The sequence below is a fragment of the Prosopis cineraria genome, unplaced genomic scaffold, assembly GCF_029017545.1.
Source record: "Prosopis cineraria cultivar Desert tree isolate PC_DT_omini unplaced genomic scaffold, ASM2901754v1 PC9, whole genome shotgun sequence".
In the NCBI taxonomy this organism is placed as follows: domain Eukaryota; kingdom Viridiplantae; phylum Streptophyta; class Magnoliopsida; order Fabales; family Fabaceae; genus Prosopis; species Prosopis cineraria.
The window spans coordinates 20798175-20823384 of record NW_026555340.1 but is presented as its reverse complement, the minus strand read 5'-3'; positions in this window follow the sequence as shown (position 1 = coordinate 20823384).

Below are 25210 nucleotides of genomic sequence, written 5' to 3'. Positions count from 1 at the left end.
CAAAAAGTTGAAAACCTAATTGAATTGAATTGATGAATTGTTGTGAGTGTTTTTTGTGTCAGGTTTTGAGTCGTCAGAAATATATATGCTGTGACTGGGTGGGGAAGAAGAAGGTCCTTCCTCGCTACTTTATAAAAACTTTAATCATCAATTATCATTGCTTTTGTCATCATTGCATATATTTCCTTTTGTTTTTTTTTTAATGACCATTATATTTCATATATATTTCTATCCACTGAGGTAGTCAAATATTTACCCCCTCTATCTACCTATTAATTTTATTTTGTTTCCATCTCAGTAAATACACAATATTTTGTTCCTGTTTAGGCTTTAAATGTAATGGGGCTGCTCATTCCATTCAACATTATATTGATATAAGGCAAACAAAAAACAAAAAACAAAAAAAAGTTCGAGTTTTGGTTTACAGTTGATATAATGGTACTTCTTTCGAGTATTGATTAATGTGTGCATATACCATATTATATTAATCGATTTGACATTTTTTATATAATAAAAAATACTTAAAAATTATCATCCTGATGAAATTTTACTGGTTCTTAATTGTGATCAGTGTGCATGTTTTATTTAAACAACTTTCATACGAACATTAAGAAAACTAGCTAAAATTAGTTATTCTTATTAAACATGTCGATTTTTTAATTATTTTTCAAAATTACCCTCACGCAACAAAATTTATTAAATTAGTGCAGTCTTGTATCTAACTTCCTCACATAATTAAGGAAACTCTGAAAAAATAATTAACTAATGCTTCTAAATGTGCGTAAAATCTCTTATGAACAGTTCAACGTTTTAAGTTAAGCGCCACAATAAATTGACAATATAGCTTTTTCATTCTCATCTCTTATGCTTAATTCTTGGAGACCATAATAAAGAGCATATTTTAGGAGCAATTTATTAAAATTTCAATTATCATTATTAAAATACGTAGATAAGGTATCAATTTAACAAAGGTATAATTAAAAAGATGTACAATTATTTAAGAGATTAACTCACCTAACTTTTTGTATAATCGTCAAATAATTAGCATCATCTTATATTATGTTTCTATGAGAGTCAAATTTAATATAAGTGACTCGTAGCATTTATCTTTTAACACTTACAGATTAATGGGCAACTTTCTTTTATCCAATCATTTGGTATTATGTAAAGCCTAGAGAGTTGACACCTCGCACCCAAAGTAATCTAAACAACTAAATTCTTATTTTATGGAACTGTTGTTACTAACAGCAACTTCACATATACCTCAAGGATGAATAGGCAATTAGGTGAATTGAATCTTTGAAGCTCACCAAATCTAAAGTATACTTCTAATTTCAAAGATCATTTATAAAAATACTTATAAATTATTTATCTGTATAAAATTTTTATATAGGTAACAAGATTTAAACTTATAATTTTATAGGTTAGGGGTCAATTAATGATCTTTTATTGGTGAGGGGACAACTGGTGTGGATAATAGGGCTCAAGAAATAGCTAATGCCAATTCCACCAATAATGTGGATACTTTTATTGCCTTTGATTTATTATTCTTTGCTTTTTGTGATGGTGCCTTTATTTTTCATAATAAAGCTAGCCTTGGCTTTATTGTACGAGAGGCCTCTAGATGCTGTGTTCATATAGTTGCAAGATCTCTCCATGTTATCTCGGCTTTCTGCAGTGAAATTGAAGCTCTTTTTTAATGTGTTCATTGGTGTGTTCTTGCTAGTTTGTCTAATGTGCTATTCTTATCTGATTGTCCCCCTTTAGTTAAAGCTGCGAAAGGTATTGCTCCATGTCCTGAATAGGAATGCTTGACCGCTATGGATAATGTTTTAAATCATAGGCAATCACTAAGTTCTTATACCTTTAAGTGGATCCCACGAAATTTAAATCATACTGCTAATTGAATCTCACATGCAGTTGATACTGAGGTGTGCTCTTTAGATTGGGTTGCTCAACCTCCACCTCTTTTGGCTTGTCTCCTCCTGAACAGTGACTTTTTAGAGTTTAAGATGTTTTCTTTTGACAGCACCTTAATCTTTTATTTTGTTTCTTTGAATTTGTTTGTTTTGTGTTTGGATTCTTTTGTTTGTTTAATGATATCAGTTTCTTGTTCTTGGCTTAAAAAAAAAAGAAGAAGTTAGGGGTCAACTCCAATCCATACCAACCAAAATCTTTTTTTTTTTATTTTTTGCTGTGTAATTTTTGAATGCATTTGAAAGAATTGTTTGAGATTTCAAAGAGGATGTGGACAATATAGGGCCCACCTTGAGAATCATTGCATATGCTCCAATTGCAAACAAGTCTATCTCATATCGCAGCCACTCAACTGCTCTTAAATGCTAAGGAATCTCCTTAAAGAAAGATACTCATTCATTCGTTCATTATTTAATATTTAAATTAAATGGTCTTCTAAGTACACCAACAACAAATGGTCTTAAAAGGAAATCCAAACTATATGCTTTAACAATTTCTACCAACCCATGTTATTAATACACATATCATGGACCATATTCATTTTACATTGGTATTATTGCCTCTGATTCTAATTATAAGATCTCATTATCTAACTCATGTATATTATGAAAAGCAGTTAAATTAGTTATTTGCTTTTAATTTTCCAAAAAACATATCGTGCTTTTTTTTTTATAAGAAATACATCTTCCTTTAATGAGAGAGAGAGCAAGCATATTTAATTAAGTCAATGATTATTTGTTCAATAAATATATGGGTAGTTTGAAAAAGGACTGATAAATGAGGGAGAGAAAATAAATCAATATCTTATAAATAGGGATCAAAGTAAATCCACCACTAATTCTCTTTTTTCTATTATTATCTAATCAACTTAAATTTGAATATTGTCGTGTTTAATTGAAGGCAACTCTCTTAAAGATATTTTTTGCATTCATACAAATTTAAACTCAAGATTTAGTGCTCAAGCGATCATGACTCCTTTCACTAAAATATTGGAGGAAATTCTATATTCTCCTCCCAGCTTCAAAATATAACTTTTTTAGGGAAAATTTTTATTTTGTATCATTTTATATGTTTTGTTAGGAGTTCATGACAACATTTATTAATATTTTTATTATGCTTTTATTTACACCAACAACTTCAAAACAACATTTATTATAGGCTTTAGGGTAGATTTGAGAATGTGGCCAATATGCTTGTAATTTATATCCCCTCCACTCCCCATTATACTTATAAGGCACGTCTAATTATTTCATTGAAATAAAAAAAAAGTGATTAAGTTATTAAATTTGTTTGAATATAAAATAAACATCAAATTTTACCCTTATTTAACTGAAATTTTTTAAATTTATATTACATTATCTCTCATAGTTAATAAATTTAAATAAAAAAATATTTAAAAATGTAATTAATAATTCCACCAAGTGTCTTGTAGTATTAATGACAAAAAATCTTTATGGAAGACATCCTAATAGGAATTGAGAGAGTATATTTTAATTGCATTTCTAATTTACGTGCAAATTCCTTAAAAAATATATTCTCTTCCTATATATAAAGTATTCTTAGCTGAATTTTTCATACCAATAAAATTTTATTTTTTAGTTGAAAACACATAAAATCATATTAATTTTTTAATTTTGTCCATGATAACGTCACAATTAATATCATGATAGTAGATAAAGCACATTATAATATCTCCCTCTTTTTAAGGCAAAGATAAAAATATTTAATTACTCAAAAATATTATAACATTATAGTTTGAGACACAATAATGTTCTAGAAAACTCCTCTTGTGTGTGAGAAGGAAGGAGCATATTTTAAAATTGAGGGAGCACAGGAATTTTGCTGTCAGTATCACTAATTACTTCAATGAGACCAAAATATAAGACATTAATAATTCATTCATGATTCTCAAAAAAGGTTTTGAAACTTTAATTTATTAAAAGAATTTATATATTTTCAATTTAATGCTTATTAAATATATACTTATAGATAGGTGGTAAGTTCTTTAATAATGATAATTAAAATTTTAATACATTATTTTTTAAGAAAAGAATAAAAAATAAGGTATGAATAAACTTTAAAATAATTATAAAAATTATTTAATATTTTATATTTTTAATTAAATAAATTTTTAAAAGATGTTTTATGTCTAGGTTATGAAGAAGCATGATTATAATTGACATTATTTTGCAATCGATTATGTTGTTCTTTTTTTTTTTAAGTAAAAAGGAGGGGGGGGGGCAGAGAAAGAAAGTAAATACTGAGAATGATGGGAGTTGAGAGGAGCTTGGATGGGTCCTGGGGCATTAATAGCAGACACAGTGAATGGAATTAAATAAAGAGGCGTTGAGCCATTTGGCGGTCCCTTTTTGACGTTGAACTCTCATCTTCTCCTATCATTTTTAATCATCATCGCTTCACTGTTTTAGTCTTTTGTCAATTTTACCATCTCGTTTATTTTGGGCCATCAGGCGGTTTTCTCTTCTTCTTGTCAAATTTAAGTCGCATAATTCTAATGTTTTGTAAAAAATTACATGCTTGATAATATTTATTTATCACTAGAATTATTTTTTTCTATGGGTATCTAGTATTCTGGCCTGCCTTGAGAAATAAGAACTTAATAAGGCCAAATTAATTAAGACTGAGGCATGACGAGCACTGTAAAAGCATGCATCTATGGCCACTTAGGCTGTTAATCCAAGCGCTTGTGGTTCATTAAAATTATGTTTTAATATGGAGTATTATTCATGTATTCTCTTCAAGAGAAACCTCTTCATTTCTTTATCTTTATTTCCCTTTACTTTTCCGTCTCAGCCATTCATATTATTTTATATATAAATGATTGAGATTGGAGAAGAAGTATTATTTATATATTCTTTGTGAGAGGAACCTCTCCATTTCTTTATCTTTATTTTCCTTCACTGTTCCCATCTCAACCATTCATATATAAAATAATATATAAATGGTTGAGATGGGAGAAGTGAAACGAAATGAAAAGAAAAAAAATAAAAAAATCCTTGGTCAGCATTCTCTACCCTTTAATTTATTTTATTTTTGTGTGATTATAAGGGGTAGAATATGCTGTCGAAGAGATTTTCTCTTCAAAGGTACTCCATTTTTAAATATACTTCCTCTATCATTATACTTTATTTGATCTTATTTATAAATTATTTTTAACATATTTTATTAAAATTAATGAAAATCTTCAAGCCTCATTAAATTTATCTTAAAATTTAACAAGTTTTCACCTTTATCCTTAATAAATGTTTTTAAATTTCATTACTGATATTTTTATGTAAAGCATTCAATAAAGATAAAAACATAAAGAGAAACCTTAGAAATTGGCAAGTGCCCTCTAAATATGATCAAATTTTTTCTTCTCTCTCTACCTTATAAATAAAACCAGAAGAGTATGTAAGAGATATTTTTAGAACCTTTTTTAGTTCCTAAATATAAGATGCTATCAGGATATTAAAATAGACAATTATACTCTTATTGTCTTGGAAAGAGAAAAAGATAATCCCTCCATTCAAAAATGTAAGGTATTTTTTAAGGAGTTAGATATTAAAAAATGTAAGGCATTTTTAATTTTTTGAGGTGTAATTGGTTACTTTTTTTTTCTAAAAGTGCTCCTATTGATAATAACTTTATATTTATTATAGAGTGTTTAATAGAGAGTAAATATAAAAAGATGTGATTAGTTTGAAAGTAGGTAATAACTTTAGTGAAGGTGAAATTTGATTAAAAATACCTTATATTTTTAAATGAATAGAGTATTAATGTACATTGGAAGTGTACATTACTCCTATACTGCACTTCTGCAATGCTCAAGAAAGCTCTTCAATGGTCTTTAGGTCTCGTTTGGTTACTAAAAAAGAATAGAATGGATTGAATAAAGATAAAAATAAAATGATTAAACGGAATAGTGAACCACGTTCATGAAGAAGAGGAGTAACTTAGAGTCACGATTAAGAAATTTTTAGAAGCAATGATGATTCTCATCATTGTAATATATATTAATAAATTTTATCATACTTATCATGAAAGAGAAAGGGTAATTTAATTCATTTTTATGTTAATTTTTTTTAATTAATTCTACTCCTTCCTTTTTTATTATCCAAGAGGGACATAAATCTGCAACTTCATAAAAACAACTCGAGAACGTCGGCAGGTCGTCCATGTCCACAGTGATTAAATATGGAAGATTTGCTCGACGCAGTAGTTGAAGATTTGCTTGACGGTGTGTTATTGAATAACGCCAACATTGTGATTGAAGATTCTCTCAAAAACGTTGCACAATCACATCATTCACAAATTGATGAAAGCGAACAAAAGAGGTTGAGTGAGAATGCGGTTGAGCTCCGATTGAGTGTGAAGCCAACTCGTGAAGAACTTCGAACTGAACAGAGCTTCCAGATATTAATATGAGGTGATGAAGCACTTTCATACGAGGGGCACATATTTTCGTCAAGATTGCAAGTTCAAATTTTGAAAGCAAATATTAATTTGTGGAGATATGTTGGTTCCACGTTCAAGTCTATCATGATGAAGATGGCTAATGGGTCAAAGCTGACCAATTTGCCTATAAGATTCAAACTACTTGATTTCTTATTGGTCAATTTGCTGTCGCTCAGGATTGTTATTTTATTGGTTTGAGAATTGAGGTTTTAATGAGATAGCAAATCATTTTATTGGTTAACGAGATTCAATTTTTCATTTACAATTATAAGGGCAAGAATGGAAAATTGCTATACTTTTAAGTAGACAACCTATTTTTATTAGTTTATATGATTCGGTTAAAAATATTTTATACATATATAAAAATGGAGGGAGTAGGATAATTTCAACCAACTCACACAATTTTAAAAAATTAGTTGGTCATAATAATTATATCTAAAATTAAAATATTTAGACTAAAAGTCCTTATAATTAAGGTTTACTTTTTTTTAATTTAATGATACTATCCACTTATAAGTGACAATGTGGGAAAAATATAATTAATGCTTCTTATAATTTGTAGTTTTGCTTATAATAAAAAAAAACAAAGAGACACGAGTAATTTCCCTTATGTTTGAAAATGAAATACTACTTAGGGTGAAAAGTAAACTCCTTTAAACTAAGTTGCAACATATGTAAAGATTAAAATTTGAACCTTCAATCGCTTGAGTCCCACGAATTCTAGCTACTCACACTAACTTGTGTAGATAAATTTAATTTTTGTTCCCCTCATCCTCTAATTTATCTTCAAATTATGATGGGTGAATTTCTAAATCTCTTGTTCAAATTTGTTTTGCTCATTAAAATGGAATTACGGGATAGAACTCTTATTCTTGTTAATGAAAATTGAGTTTCTTTCGTTCAATCTAGCTACGTTTATATTGCGAAAAGAATGTCTAACACCACCACTTTTCGCAACAGTTATAATTTAACATGTCGTTGTAATAATAACTTTTTGTGATAGTTTTGATCACAACTATCGTGAAAAGTGAATTTATTTTATTGCTTTTCGTGACACTTTTAGTTGCAATTATTGGAAAAAGATATATTTTATTACAGTTTAATACACAATTGTTATATGTCCTTTTGGTTAAAAAAATGCGTATTTAATATATTTAAATCTCTTACTTATAAAAACATGCATTTATACATAAACAGTAGCTCTAGAGACAATTACAAACATATCTATTAAATTTTTTACATATCCAATATAAATATCTATCTAATTATCTACTCTAATCTTATCAATTTTAGAAAGTACGTATAAATATTTTGATTGGATTGAAAAAAAAATGCAAGTTAGGTTGAAAAAAAGTAAGTTCATTTTTATGCGAAGTAATTTTGGCTTGTCCCGCATAGCTTAACTCATAACGAGCTAACTTATGAGTTGGCAGGTTGACCCACTAATTTTTTTAAGAAAATAAAAATTGTAAGATCTTTCTCTCAATTTTCAAACACTTGCCATTATTCAAATTATTAAAATAATTTAAATTACATACTTATTACCTACTATCTTTATTACCTACATTTTATTAGCTAAGATAGCTATACATTCATGATCATTCAAGTGCATTAGTGTAGCATACACCTAACTAAAAACTTTTTCACAATTTAATTTGAGTAAAATATTTTTAAGTAAGCACGAGTAATATAACCATCTTTTTTTTTTAAGTTAGGTGAGATTCAAACTCTCTGTTATTACATTGTACTTCAATGAACTCAAAATTTTTTAACTAGCAAAAAAAAATGGTTAGCCTAGTAACCTTTACTCAAATTAATGCCAAATTTAATTTTACTTTCTAAACTTTTACATGTTAATTATAGTTTCATGTTTAATTGTGTAATGCTAATATTTAATAATAGATAAAGCTTCTAACATTATGATAAATTTATAATTTTTAAAATTAAAAAATGTATATAAAAATATTTTTTTAGGGCAAGTTGTATCGAGTTGGCGGGTTGGTAGAAATACAACCCACACAAAACACAGGTTATATCAACCTGTCTCACCAAACCCAAAACTCATTGCGAGCTAGCACACAAGTTGTGAATTAACACATATTACCAGCTTTATATGTCAAATGTGAAGTGACAATAATTTATGTTTATATATATATATATATATATATATTCATTTCAAGCTATTTGTTCCAACATAATTTTCACACACACACACAGCATTTTAAACCCAATGCCTTACTTAAGATTATTGAGTTCACTCCATTCAACTCAACTATTTTTAAAATTATACAAACGCCATTTAAAAAAATATTTATAAGCATTTTATAATTTTATTTATTAAAATTCTAATTATAATCTAGAATATAGTGAAATTTGAACTTAAAATCTATATTAGAGCAAAAATAATTGACCAATGCAAGTATGCAACCATATACTTGGCAATATTAAACTCTAGGTATTTAAATTTCGCTTGAAGTTGAGAAATTGCATTAGCACATCATGATTAATAAAAAGAATATTATACTAATCTTTTAAATTTATGTTGGGACTTTTTGGTGGGCAATTTATTTAACTCAATATTAATGTTCAATAATGGCTGTAGAAATTACTTCCTCCCCATTCATTGGAAGTGTAGCCTTATAATTTATTAGTTAATACAAAATAACTGTCATTTTCGATTTTTAATAAGTTATTATTATTTTTATCACTATTTTACCCTTCATCGGTATTCCATTTATGGAGCCAATTCATTTCAATGAGCATTTTTTTCAATGGGTTGACTTTTATTTAAAAAGAACTCTAATTAAAGTCAAGAGCATTTTAGTACAATACTACTACAATAACCCATATTATTTAATAACTACCTTAATCTATGTGAAAAATTAAAACTCCTAAAGTGACATTTTTTTTTATGAGCTAGGAGCATTGCTCTTACACGCTAATGGCTCAAAAGATCACTGCCCCATTTTTATTTATGAAAGTTGATTAAAATTGGTTCATCTAAGTAAAATTATCACATCTTTTCAAAAATAATATTAGTATTAATTAATGACAATATGTTTTAACCCACTATTATCCATCTTTTTCAACTTTCTCTCTACAGTAATCACTCAACAGTATCCATGTGAATAACACTATTAAAATTATATAAATACATTAATTGTTCCATGCATATTGTAAAATAACTTATAAATGAAAACATAAAAAGCTTTTAGAAAGTGGCATATAGATATGAATGGACATTGAAGTAATTATCTTCTGTAAGCGTTAAAAATATTACAACTTAAAGTAACGATTTTATAAGAGTAATAAAGCAAGTAATGTTCTGGCCAAAAAACAAAAATAAGGCAATTAATGTTGTCCTTTGTTGGAAAAAATAACTCCAAAATAAAAAAAAAAGGGATAATAAAATTTCTGGAATCTGACCACTTTAGTTTGTTTCAATTATTAATTTTAAATTTAATTTTTATCGATTTGGCCCCTTGAAGTTTATTCAGCTGTCAATTTGATCCTTATTATTTAATGAAAAGGTGATATTGTTGAAATATGTTGACAATATTATAGATTAATGAAAGAAATGTAATTGTAAAAACTAGATTAATAAAAATTAAATTAATTTAATAGTTAATTTATTCTTATTTAACTGCGTACACATGCCAAGTCATCAACGAATTTTATACTTTAAATTAATTTGAGAGTCAATTTATGATTAAAAGACTTGAAGAACTAATATGATAATTTAAAAAAAATTAAGTCACAAATTAAGTTGATAAAAATTAAACTTAAGGGGCTTAATAAAAAACTAAGATTAATTTAAGAGATTAAAAATTTGATTATCTGAAGAAAGAAAATGCCGAGATAATACTTTAAGTCATTAACAAAGGAAAAAGTGGTGAGGAAATTTCATGTCCACAGAGGATACTAATTATATTATATAATTCTTAAAAAAATACATTTTGAATGGCTAAAATAATTAATAATCCTTTCCAAAATTTCAACTTATATTTCTGAAGCATTATAAGAATGTCTTGTGTAAAAAATTCTGACTCTGAACCCAAAGTTGAATGAAAGAGTTGACTGGATGAATAAAGTCTGTAATTTTTAATTAAGAAAATAAAAAATAAAAAAAATAAAAGAGGAAACAGAGAATAAGTGGGAGTAAGTGAAAGGGGCAAAATTGTAGGGAATGAGAGAAACAAAGCAGAAACATTCTGCACTTATTCACCCACAAATATTCCCACTCACTCATTAACTCAGCCCCACACATTCGACCACACCATTTTTCTTTTCTCTTTTATTTTATCCTTTTATTTTTATTATTCTTATTATTACCATTTCATTTTCAAATTTAACTTCAAATGCCATGGTACTAAATATATTCTTATGCCATATTCATAAAGCTTATTTTCAAATTAGATGCTCACCGTTGCATGGATTTAAATACTAGTAATAAGGCTTAACTCCCATTGTCTTATTTGTAACCTTGTTTGTGTGTGTGTGATTTTTTATTTTTAAACCATCATTCAATTAAGAGAATGCGATGCTTATGTGATGCAAGGTGAGAAGGTAGAGGAGGAAGAGAAATAAAGAAAAAGGAAAAAGGAAAAAAGTCAAAATTTTTATTTAATTATATTCAAAACTGAATACAAATAAAAAACTCAATTCTATTTATAGAGATTTAAAAATAATAAAATAATAAAAATTTAAATACAAATCTCAAATCCTAAATCTAAATCTAATATTAAAAATATTAATATATAAAATAAATAATAATTCCTAATTTTAATGAATAAAAATATTATTCAAATATCCTTAAAAGATATTCTTAATATCTTAAATGAATCTCAATCATCTTAATTAATCATTATTTCATATTTCATCATAATGAATGGGTCGTGTTGATAGAATATGATAGTCTCTTATAATATGGTAAATTAATGATGTTCATATTTAATACTTGACCGTGCTTTAAACATAATTGTCTTTATTAAAATGATATTAAAAAATGAATATGAACAGAGAAGGAGGGAGCATGTGCCATAGTTTATTGCCTCCTGGCATAATTAGAGGGAAGGTTTTAAAACATATTTAATCATGAATATAGAGCAAAAATATACTAGCTAATATTTTTCATTATAATCTCTCTTTAAATTAACGAACTTTTAATTTCTAGAACGTGATGGTGCAGTCATTAAATTGAGTGAAAAGAGAAAATTGAAAAGTGAAATATTTTTATAAGTTTAAAAATATCAGCAACCATTTTTTAAAAGCAGTAAAATTAGTTAACTGAGTCCTATAATTAGGACAAGAGGAAGTAACTTATATAGAAAATTATAATATGTTTTTTTTAAAGAAAAATTTGTATATTTTTAAATTTCTTCTCATGAAATAAAAGTTTAATTTCAAACAAAAGATGGGTGTTTAATTTGAGCAAGATTAAATATTTTGTTAATTCTCGGGATTACTCTTATTTATTTTTTTGAAAAAATTATGATTATTAGTTTATTACAAACAGAGAAAGAGGCATGACAAAGAGGGAGACAGATAAAAAAGCAACGTGCCGAAGGAGAGAGGGGAAAAGAAGAGGAGAGTGACGTCAGCACAGGGGAGGAAGTAAATAAGAGAGACAAAGGAGGGACGAAGACATTGGAATTGTTGCATCGAAACGCAGCGTTTGGTGTCAGGGACTCTCTCGTAACTGTCGGCTTTAGACGCTGGGAAAGCCACGCCACTCCTGTTCGCCTGACTCCTTTGTTCCTTGCTTGGACTTTGGATCGCGAGACTCCTCCGCCCCCACCCACGCGCCTCTTCCTTTTTTTGTTCTTTCTTTTTTTTTAAAAAAAAAAGAAAAAAAAAACACGCACACGATTATGAATAATAAGTAAATCCTTCAATTTACTCCAAAAAAAAAGAGTGAATCCTTCAAAAGTAGAAAAATAATAATTTAATCTCATAAGATGTGATAATACCTTATAAATTTTAAGGAGTCTAATTATTATTAAGTTTTTTAATGAAACGACAAAAATATTTTTAAATTTTTAAAAAAGCAAAGAATAATAATGAAAGGAAGTTGCAAATCTTCAAATTATTTTAGTCATTTATTAAATCAGATTTTTGAATTCTAGAGCTAAAGTTGCAAATGAAAAAAAAAAATTGTTTCACTTTGCTAGTTGAAGAAAGGCCTTAAGGAAAAGTTACAAGGACCTAAACCACTTTAATTATTTGTTGAACAAGAGTTACGAATTCCAAAATTAAAAAACAAAAAAAACTTTGTTACGCTTTGATTATTAAAAAAAAATGACGGAATAAGGTTTTAAATATCTAAATTATTTTAACCATTTGTTAGAATAGAGTTGTGAGTTTCAAAACTAAAACTATAAACAAAAAAACTTTGTTGTACTTTTTTAAATTAAAGGTTATCTCTGTCATTTCAATAAAAAATTTAATGATAGTTAGGTGTTTTGAGATTTAAAAGGCATTATTACATTTCACACGATTAAATTATTATTATTTTTATTTTGGAGGTATTTATTTGTGATTTTCTTCTCTCATTATACATATAGGTTTCAGTATCTTTCCCTAACTATATGTGGATACAAACAATTTGAGTTGATTGATCTCATTTGAGAATATTTAGTTAGGATTTCAACATTTTTGTGATTGAAAATAGTATGACATCTACTCAAAACTTGATATATTTATTGAGTAAAATTATGTGAGGAGTAAAAATTCTTATTACTTAAATAAATAATTTTGGGTTCAAATTATAGTCCTTGTTTATGTGAAAATTCAGTTGAGAGGTCTACCTTCATTTGGATCCTCTCCATACTTTCTCTCAATACATATCTCCATATTTAATCTCATCCATCCATATAATCATTGTTTTGGTTTAAGGGTGTGAGATGACTAATTATAACTATAAAATAAATAGGTTTTATGCAAATTTATTAGTAAAATAACTAAAAAATAATTGTTGGTGAGTTTTAGATTAAAAACAAAGTTTAAAAGTTAATTGTAAATTTTTAAATGTGATGGGGTTTTGTGTAATTGTTTTTGAGTTTAGAAGAGTTTTTTACATTTTAACTTTTAATGTATTATAATGTAATTAAATTTTATTAAACTATTAAAACACTAAAATAGACATGCATTAACCTAGTACAACTTAGCTTAATTAAACTGTGGTCTATCTTGACCTAGTCTGGCCTATATAATGAAAAGGGCTAATTTTTAGGTCTATTTAATTAAAATCTAGCGTAGTTTGGCCTAGTACAGTTCCTTCCATCCTTCCTATGTCGAAGAAGGACGAAGGCCTGAATCAGAGTTACTTTCTTCATTTAAAAATATAAGGCATTTTTAATCAATTTTTGTTCTAATAAAATAATTACCTACTTTTAAACTAATTTTATTTTTTTATATTCACCTCTATTAAATATCCTATAATAAATATAAAGTTACTATTAATATGGACACTTTAAAAAAGATAATAATTACACATTAAAAAATAAAATATCTTATATTTTTTAACATCTAATTCTTTAAAAAATTCTTTACACTTTTGAATTGAATGAAAGAAGTAAATGTTGTTATGGCATTAATGCCCTGGCTCCAAAACAAAATTAGATCTGATCCCATTTTATTTTTTTTCCCAACAAAATCCCATTTTGTCATAGTTTGAGTGGTTGGTACTTGGTAGTTCACGATAGGATGGAATATTAAATTACATTAATGTTGTGAAGTAACATTTCGTAACTCTTGCCCATGATGCCAATGTGCATGGGTATGATTTATCAATTCGTTGTCATTAATTGCATTGTCTTCAAATATAGAGTTGTTCATCTACTATAAGGTATTTGTTATTGAACAAATTATGTAAACCTTGATTATTTTTCAATAAAGTACACACGTACAAAAATACTTTTCATTTAACACGAAATATACTAACTCAACCTTAATTAATTAAAAGTATTTCAAAATGAAGTCATTAAAAAATCATTGGTTTCATCTAGATATATTATATTATAAAAAGGATAATTACATCATGACAAAAAAAAGACAATTATATATAAGTTTTATATAAAAAAATTAATTATTTATAAGTCATATCTACTTATAAATATTAAAATTTAATGCGTCAATATAAAAATTAAAATTGTAAATATACTGAAAAAATAATTAATTTTTTATTTGAGACCTAGTTATAATTCTGTCATGATACTGCAAAAACTTACTTAAAAGAGATATTTTAGTAGAGATGAGAGAGTCGAAGTCATTCCTTTAAAAAAAAAAAAATCCACATGGATATTAATTATTAGAAAGCATGTTCTTCAAAAAAAGTTATTATCTTCTTTTAGGTCAAATGGATAGCTAACTAGAATAGGGGCTATTTTTGTATTTTTATTTGATAATTTCCCACTTACATGGCAAAAATGGGTACACTTGGCATTTGATTGAAATTTAATGTCCCAAATAGCAGAAGAAGAAATGGACATCTTGTCTTGTCTTTTTGCTGAATTTTTTTTTTGTTTTGGCCAAAGGCTTTTGGTGATTCAGACATGCAAGATTCCGTTGTTGTGAGGGAAAACAAAATTCCAGTGCACACCCTCTCTAAATCACCACTCAGACATGTACATGTGTTGGGAAGGTCAATGTGATTTTTGAATTGAAAAATAATGGCAGAGCATATTTTGAATTATTTATAACTAAATTTCAATACATTTTATTAAAATTAAAAAAAATTTAAATATTATTAATTATATTTTAAATTTTAATAAATATTTACCTCTACTTTTAATACAAATAAAAAAATTTAATAATTAACAAGAATATAATAGTAAAAATAAAGATAAAAAAAGTAAAGTTTCATATAAAAAATAAAATTAATCTTCTCTCTAGAGTTAGAGAAATATTTTTTCATTACTCATTATTAGTACTACTTCTTAATAAAACTAATCTTCCTTAAAATATGATTGAGCATGAAATGTAAATTAACTCTTTCCGTAATATTTATAGGCAGTAACACAAGATTTTTTTAAAAACCAATGCATTACTGATTTTTGGTCTTTTGTTAACAATTAACGTTAAGCCATTAGCTAGCGTTGATTAAAAGTTTTTTATTTTTTTTCAACCCGAAACTATTAAAAAATGACTTGCATCGGTTTCGGAAAAAACCACGTGTTACATTATTTTATGATTTTTTTAGGGTGCTGGTAACTTATTTGAAAATATTCAACGGACCGAAATATATTTTAACCTAATGCATAATGTAAACTTTTAAAAGCTCGTGCACCATAGGATTAAAAAAAGAGTTTAAAATCAACATATTTTTTTAATAGTATTGTTTAAAAATATAATAAACTCCCAATCTTTCCTTTATTTAAATAAAAAATTTCAATTTTGCATTACATTTTATCTCATATTTAATGATTTTTAGTATGGATAATATTAAAAACATTAATATTTTATTAAGTGCCTTATATTAAGGACAATTATTTTTAAAAGTATCTTATAATAGAACCTGGAGTAGTATTTTATAAAAAGGACAGAGAGTATTTTATAAATGGTGCTTTTGAAACCTTTTACTCTTTCTGTTCTTAACTATTGGACAAAAAAAATTTTTAGGGTTAATTATTTAAAATAAATGAAAGAATTTGATGACTAATTTTTTTTCAATATGTCCCTAATAATACATGAAAGGACTTGCCTATATTTAAATTTCTAAAGCATTTAATTAAGGTTGGCAGAAAATATGAGCATTAAACAAGGGCAACAACTAGAAAAACAAATTTAAGAGAGTCAATAAGTTAAATGTCAAGACTTAAATACTTAACTTTTATATTTAATATACTTTTATCTAATTAAATCAAATCAAAACAAGTGAAATTCAATATGTTAGTAATACAAATAATAAAAATTTATTATAGAATAAATAAGTTATAAATGATACTTATATCTTAATTTAATTAAAAACAATCACTTTGAGTATATAATTTTTCCCATTAGTTCTATCAGTATGCCAAGATTAGATAATTTTATCCTCTAATCAGGAATGAAGGGAGAACAAAAATCAGTTATATAAATATAAGTGACATTATTGACTCCTCTTTAACTAGTATACTTTAAATTTTAAATTATATATTTGATATTGATGTTGAGGTTAATTACGGCCAAATTTGATATTATTAATGGAAAAGAAGAAGGATTCACAGGATCAAATGTTAAATCATGCAATATTTATTATATTCTTACTACTATTACTCAATTGACATTGTTTTTTCTAAGAGTAAAAAAAACACAAAATTGAATAATTTTTTTTATTTCATCATCTCATCATATGTTCTTTCAAGTAAGATACTAAAAATTGAACTAGTTATTAAAATGGTCAAGATATTAATTTGAGAAGTAATTATCAAAATCATAGTTGAATTATGATTAAATTGATCAAGACATAAATTTAATTTATCCCACGATTGTGCTTGAGTTGTGCTAGCAAAAGAGAGTTAGGATGTTTAAGGTCTTTTAAAATTGTACACAGGCCATATCGATCATCATAAAGAATAAATATAGTTATCACCCCCTTCTTTGATATTATTATTTCCACTATACAAATCTAATGTGGATAATGGTTTATTAATTTTAACTTTGTACTATGTGAAAAATAATACAATGGCCGATTATCTTACTAAGTTAGCATAGCCTTTCTAACTACTCTAATTTGTTTGATCTACCACCCTATAGTTTTTTTTGTTTATGCTTTTGTTAGATTTGTATTGTTTAGGGTTCACATTTCCTTTGAACAAAGTTTCCAGTACTAATTCAAAGAACAAGAAGAAGAAGATGATGACAATGACAACTAGAGAATTACAAAACCCGAAATGTCAACGTGATTTCGGGTCGGGCGTGAAGGTCGGTGATGATGTGTCAGTGTCTCAGTGACCAAATCACCAATGAATGGATTGGTGGTGTGGTCCCTGTGGCGTCCGTTTCTTGAAACTCGCAGATAGCCCTTCGAGTACAAGAAAGGGAGTATTTTTTTTTTTTTTTCAAAAGGCAAAATTATCGAACAATTTAGATTTTTAGGTTTGTGAGATGATCGCATACAATAAAATTTTTTGTCCATATTGTCAATTAAAAAACCACATTTGTGATGAGTTGGCATTTTTTTAACACGACAGGAAATGGTGCATTATAATATAAAAAATTATTATTATATTATATTATTATAGTCACAGTATTATATAAACATTGTAATAAATAAATCTGATCAGATCAACAAAATAAGGAATAAATCTCATTATTTTAGCACATGAGCCAGCTAATTTTTTAGCTTATCTCTAAACACAAACAGTTATATTATGTGGCATTTAAACCGTTATTTTTAAATTGTGACACACTTCTAACTATATTTCACATAATATTGAAAATAGTGTTTCTCTCTTGTCCTTGTTATGAAGCACATCTAATCACCTAATATGGATAAGGGGAGATGATTAAATTATTAATTTTATTTAAAAATATAATAAATTTTCAATTTACTTGTATTTAAGATTTTTTTTTTTCAAATTTGCATACATTTCTCTCATAGTTAAGAAGCTTAAATAGGGACAATATTTAAAGAAACATAATTAACATCCTATCAGTATCTTATATCAAGAACTAATTTTTTTTTTTTACAAAGCATTCTGTAATAAAGAACAAAGGGAGTATTGAATTGCTACTTTAGTAAAAATGAGATATCTTTTAATTTTTCACTTTTAATCCATTTATTATGAATAGCGAGAAAGAGCATTTAGTCAGATTATCTTTTTCAAGCCCATATTAATTAATATAAAAATAAATTTGAAAAAAAAAATAATTTTGAAATATTGAATGCCTACATTTGAATTAATTTTTGCTACAAAAATATATCTTATAATTTGAACCAAAAAAAAGTACTGTACATGTATATCATGAAAGATTACAGTCACTGATAATAAATTGTCCATACATTTTTTAGATTCAGTGTAATAATATTAATCCTACCTCTCATGTCTAATTACCATTACAAAATACTCCCTATATCTCTATATATAAGATATTTTTAATCATGCAAATTAATAAAAATTAGTTATCTAATTAAAAAAGAACAACATTTCAATTTTATCCTAATTATTATAAATAAAAAATAAATATTTTTAAAGTAAATTAATAAGAGTACTTATCTTTTTCTTATTTAATTTAATAAGTTATAATAATTCATTTATTAAAAAATGCTAATAATTTCTCATATTTAAGGATAAAAAATTTTTTATAGATAGGGACGGAGGGAGTATCTTTTAAGATTTTTTTTTTCCATCATCATATTAAGACACTTTAAAAAATTTTTTTGAAGTATTTACAATTTTTTCCGACATCCACTTAAATTGGAACTATGATTATTTATTACGTGTGTAAAAGAAAAAGGCCCATTCAGTATTTCAGTTACTCTGATGGCTGCTTCAGTAATAAGTTAGTTACGTTTTAATTAAAACCATCTCTAGATCTAACTTTCACTTCCAAATTAATGTGTGATTCAATCAGAAATATTTTACTATAAAATAAAAACCAAGGAGGGGAGGAGGAGCAATAATGATAGTGCTGGTATAATATCAAACAGCACACGGTTTAATTGATTGAAAGAATTAAATTAATTCATCTTAAAATTTCATATTCAAATCAGGATTCAGATTAGTCAACAAGCAGTGGTACTACTTCAAGTTTATGAGAATATCAATAATAATAATAATAATAATAATAATAATATAAAAAGAGAAGGAGAGCCAATGATTGAAGGCGTTACCGCATGAGGGGGAATGGCCCATCTCATTAAATTCTCCATATGACCCCCTCTTCTCGCCCCCTCCTTCACTTATTTCCAAATCTCTCTCTCTCTCTCCCCCCCCTCTCTCTCTGTACATATATATATATATTTTCATAGAGGTGAAATATTGCAGCATGATCCTATCTTCATTTTAAATTATGAGATATTTCTATATAAAATTTTATATATTAATAAATTTTATTAAATATACTTAACAACTTTATTTTTTAAAATAAATATATAAATTTTTAAAATACTCATAATTTAATACATTAAAAAATAAAAATAAAAAATAATTATAAATAGAGAAAGGATAACATTAAAATAAACTTATTTAATGGAACTTTAATCTTTTCAAAATATCTTATATTTTTGATATGTTAAATTTCTCTTAAAAGTATTTTATAATTTGAAGATAGAAGGAGTAATTAACAATCCAACCAATGATAGGTTTTTATTTTTATAAACTAAGTATAAAATGTAGTTTTAATTTCAATAAATTTGAATTTTTAAATTTAATTTGACTAAAAAATGAGTTTATATGACCATAATTTACATTTCTAATTAGAAGTCACTCCCAACAAATACAGGAAAGTTCTTATTAAATACTCATTTGATGAAATGTGTATTTGGTATCCATATGATGCAACAATGATCATTTGAAATAATATAACTTTAGTCCCTCATGTTTATAGGAGTTATTAATTTAGTTGTCAAGTTTAATTTCTATCATTTTAATTATTAATATGTTTTTCAGTTATAAAAATAGTTCTTCAAACTTTGCAAGACAAATTAGCTCTGAAAAAGCTGATATAAAAATTAAGTTGTAAACATAAAATATACGTGTAGGTTAATTAATATTCCTCTAATCCTATTACCAGTCACTCCCAACATATTTTATCAGTATTAAAAAAATTTTTAAAACTCATTAACTCTATTTTAAAATTTAATAAGTTCTCAACTTTGCACCTATTAAATATATATATTTCAATAATATATTTTCTCTCTTCAGCATTCAATGAAAGGTAAAAAAAAATTTGTGATAAAAATTTAATGACGTGACTTATAAATAAGACTAAAATTTTTTTCTCTCTTTACCCTATAAATAAGACCAGAGAAAGTACACATAACTCAAATCTCCTAATCTTTATTTCCAAGGTATTATTGATTTTACTATTTTATGATTTTGCTATTTATCTTATCCATGTCAACATTCTTGCTTTCACATTATTAATTTATATGGCTGCCACATTATCACACTGTTAGCCATCTCAACATAATTTAACGTTGTTAGTTTCTCTCATAAAATTATGAACTATTTAGATAAGCTCATTAAATGTTGAGGGTTAAGATGATAGAAATTAAATTTGAAGGATCAAATTAATAATTTTGAAAATGAAGGTGCAAAACCCAGTAATTAAAATAATGTGAAAAAATGTGCTACCAAGTGGATGGACGGATCATAAAAGTTAATGTATTGAAAATTTGACCAACTGGCCCGGCCAACCGACTTGGGGAGCCAAACATTAGTCTGGTTTGGAGAATGATATGAATGGAAGTATAAATTAAGCCAAAGAGATAACTTGTTAGGAATTGAAGAAATAGTTAAAATTCAGTCAAGAAAAATTAATATTGTACTCTGAGTGTACAATAACAATTAAATTTTTTATGTAGATATATCCTTTAAAGAAGCGCTTGCAAGCTGCCAATCGAACTAGGCAATGGCAAATGCAAGACCCTATTAGGTTAATGGGGGCAAAAGGATAAAATATTAGAATTAAAACTCAGTAAGCTCAAAAAAGATAAACTTTACATGCTTTACATGTAATTTTAGAAAAGTGAGTGAGGGCAAGTGCCAACTTCACTACATTATAGGTTGTCAAAGACATAAGATATTAGAGCAAAAGAGGAATAAAAATGCTATTTGATATCAACTAAAGTAAATGTATACAGTAAGGGCTCGGATTTCAAACCTTGCATATGTACCAATTTAGTTAAAAGAAATTTATTTTTTTCTTAATATTTTGGGAAGATAATCTTTATTGCTGGCAAAATCTATCCTTCTACTAAAAAAGTACCACTTCACAAGTTAGTTTGGTCAATCTTTTTTTTTCCCCCAAAAAATAACCGATTACTATATTCTAAATAAATATTACACACACAATACACATGACTAGACTGTGAAAATAAATTGAGGTTGAAATAACAATGAAAGTGAGAAGAAGAAAACAAAATCCAACAAAGGCACGTGATGGGATTAATGTGGCATGGATGGGTCAATCATGATGTGGGATTGAGGAATATGACCGATGAATGTATATCCAAATCCAAATCCTGCATATCAACAGGTTTTAACCCAAACCATATGATCACCAAAGACTCACCAATATATATGTAACCACTATATATATATACATTTTCCAGCAATTTTGATAGCAACAATTCCTTGTTATTATTGCTTTCGTCCTATTTATGTTCCATTTTGTTGTGTCCTAATCTGATTAATTAAGTTGTTTCTGATCAGTGCTTTTCATTCCACTTTGTATCTGCATTTCAACTCGAAATCAAAATATCTACCTACATATATATATGGCTTAGGGTGATTCGAATATACGTAACGTAGCTAGGCTATCTAGTGAAAGTGCCAGAAGGAAAAGGTTTGAACAGATGGTTTTTAATCATATGAAAAGATATAGAGAAAGAATACGAAGAATATTAAACGAAACGTAACTAATAAACAGGATTTATTGTTAAATGATTTACTTGTCAAGTTATTTGTTCATAGACCATAAATAAGTTACTAACACTGTATAGTTTATGGGCTTTGGTTTTATTCTTTTTTTTTTTTGTTTTCAAACATTATTTTGCAAACCGTTCTTTAAAAATATTTTTTAAAAACAAAACAAGATCAAAATTATATATATTTGATTATGTTAATATAAAAATAATTTTGTAATTAAAAAAAGGGTCCAACAATGGTGGTTGCCAATATATAATGATGATAGTAGTTGTGATGACTGAAGGTAATATATAATAGTTGACGTATAGTATTATGTTTTAAAAGTTAGAATAGAAAATAATTCTAAGATATTTCATTTTTTCAAATAAAATGAAAATAGTTTTGAATAACATTTAAATCCAAAACATTTACTCAAATAATTTTTTTATTTTTAAAAATAATTTTAAGAAAAACAGAAATCTAACAAGCCTTATATATTTGGCTTCAATTATTGAGATAATGATAATTTTAATCGTCCCATTAGCATACCTCTTATATATCTTAACATTAGTCAATTGGGAAATGACATATAAAAATATATTTTTTTCATTAAAAAATATAAAGTATTTTTAACTGAATTTCATCCCTCAATAAAATAGTTACCTACCTTCAAATTAATCATGTCTTATTATATTTACCCTTGTTAAACACCCTACGATAAATATAAAGTCATTATCGATAGGGGCACTGAAAAAAATAATGATTACACTTCAAAAGATTAAAAATATCTTATATTTTTTAATATCTAGCTCTCAAAAAATGTTTTATATTTTTAAACGGAAAGAGTATATAGCTATAAAGACAATTACTGCCACCAAGTTGACCTCTCTAAGTTTAAATTCAATTGAGGCTACTTATAAATACATTCAAATTAAATAATATGATCACTTAAAGACAATTATTAAACAGGCTTGCGTTTTTCACATTTATCACCTCTTATTGCGATTTCCCGAGTTTTTTAGGCTGCTTTGAATCTGTATTTTACTATTTTACCAAATTTTGGTTTATATTGGTTTTGTGTTGATCTTTTTGTGACAACCTTGCTTTGGCATAGTGATGTTATTGGGAAAAATAAGAATATAAATAAAAAATTTCTTCCAACTATGATGCCCAAAAAAATTCTTGCAAGTAATTACTGACCTCTATATTTTTTTAAAGAAAATAAAAGGCTATGAAAAGAAATATATAAAAGGAGAGAATTAATTTTTGTCAATATTCATTGACCTTGTGCAACTTAAAGAGATAAGTGACATATAGTTTATTTTTTAATTAAACGATAAAAAGAAATCATAAATACAAGCCCTAATCAACCAAAACCCAACAACTAAGAGCAGGAAACAAACAAAAGTTCAAAATATCGTGAAAAAAAAAAACCTTAAAGACACAATGATGTGAAGACCAGTTGTTCTGTAAATCAAGAAGCTAGTCAAACAAACAAAGAAGACACAAACACAAGCTTACATGAAGATTTCAAGCAGATCTGCAAGCCACTAATTAACATGGCATGTGTTTCTTTTTTTTTACCCACTCACACAAAAAAGCTAATATTATTGTTATTTTTAACCATGTATACAGTAGTTGATATTTGTTTATTAAAGAAATGTAGAAAAAATGCATGACCAGGTACGAGAGTTTGAAAATTGAGTAGAGGAAGACACTAGTTGTTTGGGCAGAGTACAGTATATACGGATGAGGCCTCGAATTGGATTGGTGGAAGAGAAGAAGAAAGAAACAAAACCAAACAGAGTACAACATGTGTCAGTTCTCCTTCAACCGAATCGTGCCGTACGATATATGTTCTACTCCATGTGTATCTGATCCATCCCCCACCGCCACATCATCAGCGCGTCTCTTCACTCCCCGGGCTGCGATCCCATCGCGTTTTATCACTCCTCACGCACACCATTCTCATTTATGAAGGGATTCATTGCCTCCTTTACCCCCAGATAGGACATTTTAGAAATAGAAATGCTGCTTTTTTCAAAATATAAGATATTTTTTTTTATTTTTTTTATAAATTATTTATATCAACTTTATTATTATTGATATTAAAAAATATAAAAAATAAGATTATATAAATTTTAAATATACTTTTATATAATAAATTTATAAAGTAACATCATATTACCTTTTTTCTCTCATAAAAAATAATTGTAAAAATATCTCTTAAATATTGCTTAAAAAGATATATACTGACTTATAAAACCTTAAAATATGCGATATAAATGAGATCTGAGAAAATATTATGTAAGTTTTATAATTATTTTTTAATTATATATCTATTTTATATTATTATTATTTAAATAAAATTATTATTATTATTAAAAAAGAACATGTGATGTTTAACGAGAGTATAATTAAAAGAATATAACCTTTTTAAGAAATTAAATTTTTATTTAACCTTTTTCTAAAATCATGAAGTAATTATTGATACCTTGAGGGAGTGAAATTAGGCCAGCCTCTGTTAAATTATACTGTGGTTCAAGTGAAATATTTATTTGCTATTTTTGAGAAATTAATCATTTGAACACTATACTTTTTATTTGATTGTAAGCTAATCTCTATATTTTTTACTTCATTACAATTTAATCCCTGAATTTCATCTCGCTGCAACTCATTTTCTTTAGTTTTAGTGATTTAAAACACTAGTATTTAAATTTCAAGTGCTTTAGTTCTTATTATTATTTTAAATAAAAACTAATATTTTAAATAATCAAAATTATATGTATTGGGTTGCACTAAGTTTGAGTTCAAAAATTAAGTTACAATTAAGTCAAAATCATAAGGACTAGATTACAATAAGTCAAAATTCAAGAATTCATTAATAGCCAAGTTAAAATTAGAGAAACTAAATTATTAATTTTCTTATTTTTATTCATTATTGATTATTAGTCATTTACTATTTGCTTATCTGCATATAATAAGTTAGTAACTATATTTTCTTATTTAAAATATTTATTTAACATTTAATTTTAAATCTGGCTGTATATGAATGTGAAAATCTTAATTTTGCCGTTCTCCATAAATATATTATAGTAATTAAAAATAAACTTACTTCATTTAGAAATCTGCAAGGACAAAATAAAAATCCCAACCACAATCATTATTAATTTAAATGCAAAAAAATTAAATTTAGAATGTTTTTCCCTTGAATTTCTTTG